This window comes from Trichosurus vulpecula, chromosome 3, assembly GCF_011100635.1.
Source record: "Trichosurus vulpecula isolate mTriVul1 chromosome 3, mTriVul1.pri, whole genome shotgun sequence".
NCBI classification, from domain to species: domain Eukaryota; kingdom Metazoa; phylum Chordata; class Mammalia; order Diprotodontia; family Phalangeridae; genus Trichosurus; species Trichosurus vulpecula.
In genome coordinates, this window is record NC_050575.1 from 331,862,555 (window position 1) to 331,871,354 (window position 8,800).

The 8,800-nt window shown below is 34.7% G+C and overlaps 1 pseudogene; it reads right to left on the minus strand.

Moving 5' to 3' along the window:
* Positions 1-2,747: 2,747 nt before the first annotated feature.
* On the minus strand, positions 2,748-4,285 carry LOC118842563 (annotated as a pseudogene).
* Between the last annotated feature and the right edge of the window lie 4,515 nt (positions 4,286-8,800).

Below are 8,800 nucleotides of genomic sequence, written 5' to 3' on the forward strand. Positions count from 1 at the left end.
ACAGTATAGAATGGAAATATCACCTTAAATACTCAGAAGCTCATAGACAAAAAGTAATAACATAGTTGCCTTCAAATGTTCTTATCTGGAAAATTATATTTTTTCTTGGATTTTCTTTGTACTAGAAGGTAAAATTAGAAGAAATGAGTAAAAGTTGCAAAGTAGGCAATTTTATTTTCAATGTAAAGAAATTTTTCTAGCAATTAGAGTAATACAAAAGTAGAATGGTCTGTTTCAGGAGGTAAGGGTTTCACCTTATTGGAGGTCTTGTGAACCAAGACTGGATGATCATTTATCTTTTGAGCATTGTGGTGAAGGGATTCTTTTTCAAGTATGGGTTTGACAAGATGGGCACTGAAATTCTGACTATTTGTGAAATTGTCTTATTCTTTGTTAGCATTTCTATTGAGCAGAGATTCTATAATTTTAGTGATTTTTAGTGACAGAATCTACTTTGAGTTGAATAAGTGAATGATAATGAAGAAATACCATGTGTGAAAATAATTTTGACTTCTAAAGGCCTATTTGGGGGAGCTAAATTACTTAAAACTGAAAAAGTGTGAATACTCTTATCCAGAATTAAGGCAAAAATACATCCAGCCTAGAGCTATAGCATGAAAGAAAAATATCAGTGCTGAAAAAGAGGTGGGGGGTGGATATCCATTCCTAAAAAGGGGGTAGCTACTAATAGCTACTAATGCAAAATGTGTCATCTGAAAATATCTATCTATCTACCTATCTATCATCTATCTATATTAAAACATTTTATTTTAAGAGATGCATAGCTGTATAGTAAAATGCATACTAAAATTGGATTTAGGAGAAACTGGGGTTTGTATCTGACTTCTACACTATATGTATGATAATGGGCAGGTGACAACTACCCTGAGACTCAATTCCTACATTTTTATGTGAGACATAATACTTGAACTAACTACTTCACAAAATTAGCATAAACTGTCTTTAAAAATACACCTAATGAACAACAAATAAAATTAGCATTTCCTTCTATAAAGTAGAATAAGAAAAAAAGGAATGTATATGAAACTGAATTTAAATTATCTAGAACTTGCTATTTTTTAAATTTATGATAAATTCAACATGGAATTTTCTTTTTTCCCCCCAAATCAAGAATACTGTATTTCTGCACACTTACAGGAATGCTCTTCCTCCAAATGCTTGCTTTTAAGGCCACCATTTTTTTCCAATTTCAAAGTAAAAAGAGGAAATGTTTATTGTTGCTGAGAAATTCATTCCATAAAGAAAGTATTCTTAAAGTATTCTGATAATGAAATTATTTTAGTGTCCCTGATTGGAACTCTACCCTCATCTCAGAAAAAATTTGAAATTAGCACTATGCAAAAGCAATTCAAGTCATAGGGCATTTTAGAAACACATTGAGATGTTACTGGTAAAAAAGGAGAAATACAAATGTAAGCAACTTTAAACCCAGTGCAGATACCATCTGCATTTAGGCATGAGTATTTGAAAAACCATTGTATACTGACCAATAGAATATGAGAGGCCAAACTTTAAAACAAAAACTGTATATAATCGTTTAGAAAAATCATCCAAACTCTGCCTTTTTTTCTATAGGAAATACTGTTAAATCAATTTTGTTCATGATTACTTGATTTAGATGACCTAAGCATCAGCATGCGTGATTGAAATACAGCAGATTAATATTATTGTGATATATTTAGAACTTTTCACATAGTTATTGTTAATCTTTACAGTTATACTCTAATGTATAGAAACCTATTTTAGAATCCTTATGTAATCATATGGAATCTTACTTAGCTGAAGTTATACAAAATAGGAAAATCTGATGATCAAAATAGATTTTTGTTATAAAATCCACACAACTGGGGCAGCTAAGTGGTGCAATGAATACAGCATAGGCCCTGGAGTCAGAAGGAACTGAGTTCAAAACTGGCCTCAGACACATGATACTTATTAGCGGTGTGACCCTGGGCAAATCACTTAACTCTGCCTCTCAAATAAAGTAAAATAAAATAAAATACATGCAAGTTTTATTTCTGTTATCTTCAAACCTAGATTGTGAGTCTGGAGGGGAGGAATTATGTAGAGCCACTATAAAGCCACTAATCCTCAGATACACATAACTTCAAGAATATTGATACTGATAAGCATGAGACTATTCTATGTATAGCTCTCTACATGCAGTAATATTTATTTCCTGTCACCAACAGCACTCTTCATACTTCTAAAAACCTAAGTTGCTATGGCATAATACTGATCAGTACAGTCTAGGATACTTTCTTTCACAACACTTTACTTGTTTGGAAGATTCATCAAAATGGTAAGTTTTCAATTAGACTGATAAGATTGAGTATAGAAGTAGAAAGGTTAAAAACCTATTTTATCTAAGTCCACTATCATTAGAAATGTGGTTAGCATTTCACAATGTCCTGCATGTATTGTTCAAGCTTATTAACACTCATTTTCTTTTCAAAGAGTGGATTAGTCAGATTTTCATTGTTCTTAAGCAAATGAATGTACTGATTTCAAATCCAAGGTTTGCCTAAAAAAAAAAAAACACAGGAATGATGAGTAATCCATCTTTCACTAAATAATGCCTTCATGCTTTTTTGCACCTTATTTTTCACTTTCAAATGACAAAAAGAAGCCCACGATTTATTAAAATCTTCAAGAGGCAGGAGAGTAGCCTGTTGTGTATTTTGAAATCTCTGAAAGTTTGGGGGTCATATAAATGTGAAACACTGTTACTGAAACTTGATTCATTGTACCAGAGGAATGTTTAGTGTAGTTGATGCAAGTAGATCATCCCATATATTGCTTCTATGAATCATTTCCTGATTCTCTGCCACCACCAGTATGCTTTTCAAGTCCACATGCACTTCCCATATCAACACCACTTGTTGGATTTTTGCCATTTTTGATGCCGCAGTCTGATCCCTTAGACCCAAATCATTGAAAGATTCTGCCCAAATATTTTTGTGAACATTCTACTTGAAAGATCTTGTTTTACTTTATTATTCCTTATCTATCTATATATATCTATACATATACATATATATGTATGTATCTTCTGTATCTATATCTGTATAGATTTTTTCATTCCTAAATTTTAAGACATAAATGATAAGAGCAGATATCTCTGTGCACAATAGATGCATCATGATCAAAACCAGTCACAATAGTTGGCTCTACATAATTTCTGGACAATCTGTAGTCTTCACCATAGGCTACTATACCTCCTTGCTTTTTGGTGTCTTCCATTGTACCAATGAACATGTTTACTGCCTTTTTGGTGTGAAGGGACCCATAGAGGACATTAGAGTCACATGAATTTCCAATGCAGATTTGTACATAGGCCTTTTTAAGTTTGTCTACAACTTCACCATAGATGCTTTCATACAAAAAAAAACCCGGTCATCTAACATTTGAAAATTTTTAGCCTGCTGTTCCCACAGCCACAAAAAGAGCTGACAGAATAACTAAATTAAGATTTGCATGTTCAAAAGCAGTAATAGCACTGTTCCCTTCAAGTTTTAACAAATTTCTCTCAAACTTCTCCTGTGCTGTAATAACTGCCACCTGTTTTCCCACTTGGGTGCTTTCTGTGAAGGACAACAGTTCTACCCATTCATCTTTGGCCATTGCTGTGCTAATACCACTACCACATGTTATGGAATGGATTGAACCACGTAAGTTGTCTTCCAAAACTTTCACAGCTATCTTTGTCACAGCTACACTAATAAGTGAAGTTGTTGGTGCACTTTTCCAATGATAAACATTTCCACAAATCAAGCAGTGGCATTATTCTAGCCATACGTAGTCATTGGGAAGTTGAATGTAGTGATGATTGCAACTAAGTCCAAAAGATTTCACTGTTCAGTGAGCTCTTTTCTCAGGAAAAGATGGATGCTCCAATAATTTGTAGTAAGTCGACAGCATAGATATGTATATCCACGTACTGCTGAACTTTTCCAACAACTTCCATCAAGATTTTTCCCATCTCCAAAGATATCAAGTTTCCTAAGATTTGGATCTTCTGTTGCAAGGCTTTGCCAATCTTTCTTATTATTTCTCCTTGTTTAGGGACTGAAATATCTGCCCATATTTTCCAGACTTCTTTGGCTTTCTCTAGGGTTTCTTCATAGTTTACCATTCTGGCCTGGTGGACTCCTGCTATAGACTCATTCTTAGCTGGACAGAAACTTGTAACAATCTTGCCCCTTCCACCCCAGGTCCCATCACACATGCTTTCATTTTCTTCTAATGTGGAATTTTCAAACATATTCTTCTTTCCTATGTTTCCTTCTGGTCTTGCTCTTTTTCTCTCCTAGTCATTTAAAAAATGTTTCAATGGTCCTCTTTTCTTTTTTTTCCATTTCTTTTTATTTTCTTCATTTTGGGAGAGCGGGAGTAATATGATCAATAACCTCATTATTCTTCCCAAATTTTCTACCTAACCCCCTCAAAAATAAAGAACAAAACAAAATCCTTGTAATAATACTTAGTTAATCAAAACAAATGACCATATTGGCCATATCTAAAAATGTGTATTTCATTTAGCACTTTGAGTACATCACCTCTGTCAGGAAATAGGTAGCTTGCTTCATCCGCAATATTGAAGTGTGGTTGGTCATTTCACTTAACATAATTCTTAAGATTTCAGAAATTGTTTCTCTTTACAATGTGGTTGTTTATTGTATCAATTGTTCTCTGGGTTCTGATTATTTTAAATCAGTTCATTCAGGTCTTCTTATATTGCTCTGAAACAATCCTTTTTGTCATATCTTATGGCACAATAGTATTCCATTATTTGTGTATATAACAACTTATTTAGTCATTGTTTTATTGTTGGTATCTCCCTTTGTTTCCTATTGTTTGCTATAGCAAAGAGAACTGATATAAAGTCTTCTACATCGTAACTTATATAAAGTCCTTTCTCTCTTGGTTGTGACTTAGGGGTATAGGTTTACAAACGACATTGCTGGGTTAAAGAGTATACAGTGTTTAGTGACTTTTTTGTATATAGTTCCAAATTGCATACCAGAATGGTTGGACTAATTCACAACTCTACCAAGACCAGATGAGTGTGGTAGCCAATTCATTATCTGTCATTTTCTTCTTTTGTTGTCTTTGCCAGTCTTCTGGGGATAAAATGTAACCACATAATTTTCCTACTCTTATTATTAGTGACTTGGAACTTTTTTATGTATAGCTATTGATAGCTTAATAACTGCCTGTTTACATCCTTTAATAATTTCAATGTTGAGGAGTGGCTCTTGTTCTTCTAATTTGATTCTTCTCCTTTTGTACCTTAGATATCAGACCTTTATTGGAGAAAGTTAATTTGTTTGTTATTTCCCTTGAGATTGTTGACTTTTTGTTTTTCTAGGTGGCTTTCAACATTGTTTATTTGTAGCTTTGCATGGCACGTGAATAAGTAAATTAGTATAGGTTCTATTGTCTTTTTTATAATATTTACACATCTTAACTACAAACAATTTCTTTCCAATTATTTAGGCCTCTTTGAGTAAAGATTATTTTATAGTTGACTATATAAATGAGAATTATTTCTTTTTTAATGTATTACTGATATTTTCTATCATGACTGTCCCTTTGCAATGTCTGTAACTTTCTGTTCTCCTCTAGACTTCTCCATCATGTCCTAAGAACTCTTTCATTCTGGAAGATGACTTCAGGCATAGAATTCATACCTGATCAGTAACCTTTCCCCCTGCGGCCCATCCCTCTGATTAGAGGGAGGACAGGTCTTCCTAGAACCTTTATTTTTGGATGGGACCCAGGTTGTCTATTGCTTCATTTCCCACCTAGGCATGCTTCTATGGACTCCTCAATCATGCCCTTTCCTCTCTTCCTACCCCACTCCTTTTTTTGCATAGTCTTACCCATTAGAAAGGAAGTTCTTTGAAGCAGGGATTGTCTTTTGCCTTTTTCTCCTAGCACTTAGAACAATGTCTGTTATATAGAAAGTGTTAACTAAATGTTTATTGACTAACTGACTCCCCCCTCTCCCAAAAAAAGTCTCTGACTTGTTACAAATAAATGCAGTTAAAATAAATTAACTAAATGATTGGTTATGCCTGAAAATGTACTACCCCATTCTGTACCTATTATACCCTATCTCTCTGCCATAAAGTGGGAGGTATGTTTCTCCACTGGGCCTATGAAATCATGTTGAGTCCCTGCACTCATCAGAACTCTAAAGTCTTTCAATGTTATATTCCTTTACAACACTGTGGTCATTGTATATGTTTTCTTCTGCCAATGCTTGCTTTTCAAAGCAACAGATGAGAATTTTTTTATATTTTTTCTACTGAATTACCGCTATCAATTTTCAGGCACATTTGTCATAGAATCGTAGGATTTTATGTGGAAAGGGCCTTAGCTGCCTTCTAGATTACAATCTTATATTATAGATGATGTGTTATTATCATTCTAGACTCTAAGAAAATAATCTAAGGTGGTAGTTGGGGCCTAAAAATCATACCGAACTCTCAAGTTCTAGCCAGGAGTAGGAAAGACAGCAAGCATGAGTGATAATAATTTATTATCCCTGCCCCCTCCCACACAGTGTTGGTCTGAGTCACCAAGAAAGAAATTGTGGTCCTAGATGGGAACCTGGTCTTTTCTCATGACCCCTTACAACATGTCTTGATAGAGTAGTTGAAGTTGGGTCAAGAAATTTGCTAGACTTTGTTCATTGACATTGTCTGGGCCCAGTCCCTGCCCCATCTAGCTCCCTTGAATAAGACTACTTAAACCACATTCTCCTTCCTCCCACAGTCATAGGTAGCCCAGCTGGTAATCTTAGAGCTCTTCTCCCTTCTATATTCCTGTGTCCTGGAGAAGGATTTCTGGTGTGAGTGGGGCAAATTATTAATCCCTGGGTCATAGCCTCTTTCTTTAGTACAGAATAGAGTTGTTGAAGTGAGGATAAAGGCCCCCTTAACACTAACTTAGACAATCCAGACCTAACAGCATTGTCTGTTGTCTTCTCCACCTTTCTTTCTTCTTTTTCTACTGCTTCCTTATTCAGGTGATATCATTGGACTTTGTCTTCACTCATTACTTCCTGATTTTTCATCTTCTTTTTTGGGTGCTACTTTTTTTTTCATTTTGATTAATGAGGTTCTAGAGGGCCATTATGCTTGGTCAGAACCTTTGACTTTGCCACCTTTGCTTAAAGTCCCCTTATTTTTTTGGCATTTAACAATTTTGAATGAATAGCAGAGAATCTTTTATTGTCTTTACATTACCTGCAAATCAAATTGCTTTTTCCCCTTCCCTAGTGATTCCTCCCATATTATCTTAACAGTCAACAAAATTTTCCCAGTTCTTAAATGATTCTTTAAATAAGTCGCTCACCACAATGAAATAGTGACTTACTAAATAATAAATTAGTTTGAAAGTATTGCCAAGTCAGGGCATTATCTAAGCCAGTGTTTCTTAATTGCTTTGTTTAAAAAAAATATGAGAGATGGTGGCATAATGAAGGAATATTTCCCCAGGAAACTGGACATTTAGACCTACTAACTAGGCCATGAAATTCCTTTGCCTTTCCTTCCCCTCATCCTTCCCTCTCACTCTTCTTTATACTCCCAGGATAGGCAAGGAAGAAAGAAATGCATAAAACTGCTATCATGAGGGTGGCCAGAGATAGGTACAGTGATGAGAACTACAGAAATCTTGGGATGTGCAGGGATAGGGAATATGGAGGCAGACTCTTTAAGAATCACTAATCTAATTGTGACTTAGTTCAATGCATTAAAATACTTATCAAACTCACTTCTATTTCAGTCTTCTCCTGTGTTATAATACCTGTATTCTCCACTGAGTCTGTTTGGCTTCCGCTTTTGATCAAATGTGAGATAGCAGTATTTAGAATCTTATAGTTAGCATAGTTAATATAAGCACATTAATAACACATAGGTAATCCAATACCTAAAAGAAACTTATTAGTCTTTTTTGCCTTTTTCTTCAGGTTAGTCGGATAAAAGTCCTTCATTATCCTGACTTTTTACTCATTAGTGGTGTTTTAATCTGTCTTTAAAAGTTGAACTTCCAGAGTTAAACTTGAAAAAGGGGAACAAAACAACTGAGAGAGTCTTCCATATGAGGTTCCATTTGGTCCCAGCTTGGTTGTGAACTAGTCATTCTTTTATTGTGCTTGTTTTTGAGCCCCTGTGGATTTTATGTCAACAGAGCACAGCAGCACAAGATGACTTTATTTCTTGTGAAGAAGCCTTTGGACATGCTTTGTGGGCAAGGGATTGGTTCATGTGTCATTTGCCCTCCTTTAGAGCTTCTGAATTTTTTTTTTTACTTTCATTTCCAAGACTTCCTGAGTAAGAGAAGTATGGTGATATTAGTGTCATTTGAGTTCGGTCCATTTGACACAAAGCTAGAGAGAAAATGCCTGAATTTGCTTTTCTACTTCATGAACTCACCTCCAGGTAAAAGATGGATAAAATCCATTTTCTTACAAAAATTAAATAACCACTGAGAGTGAGATCATCTTGAATCACAGCATTAAGTGACCAAGCTGCTATTTTTAAATTGGTCCTAGTAGACCATGGAAATATTAAATCTAAAGGAGAGTGTGTGGATGGTACAAATTACAAATGTTTATTTCCTAGATTTTCAGTGGGAGAAAGAAGTTTAGAGGAATATTTGTTGTTTCATTTTTGGTTCAAATTGTCTCCTGTTCATTTTATGAGACACAGAATTGGCTGATACCAGGTGATACTAAGGAATATTTTCTCCATGCTTATAAAAGATA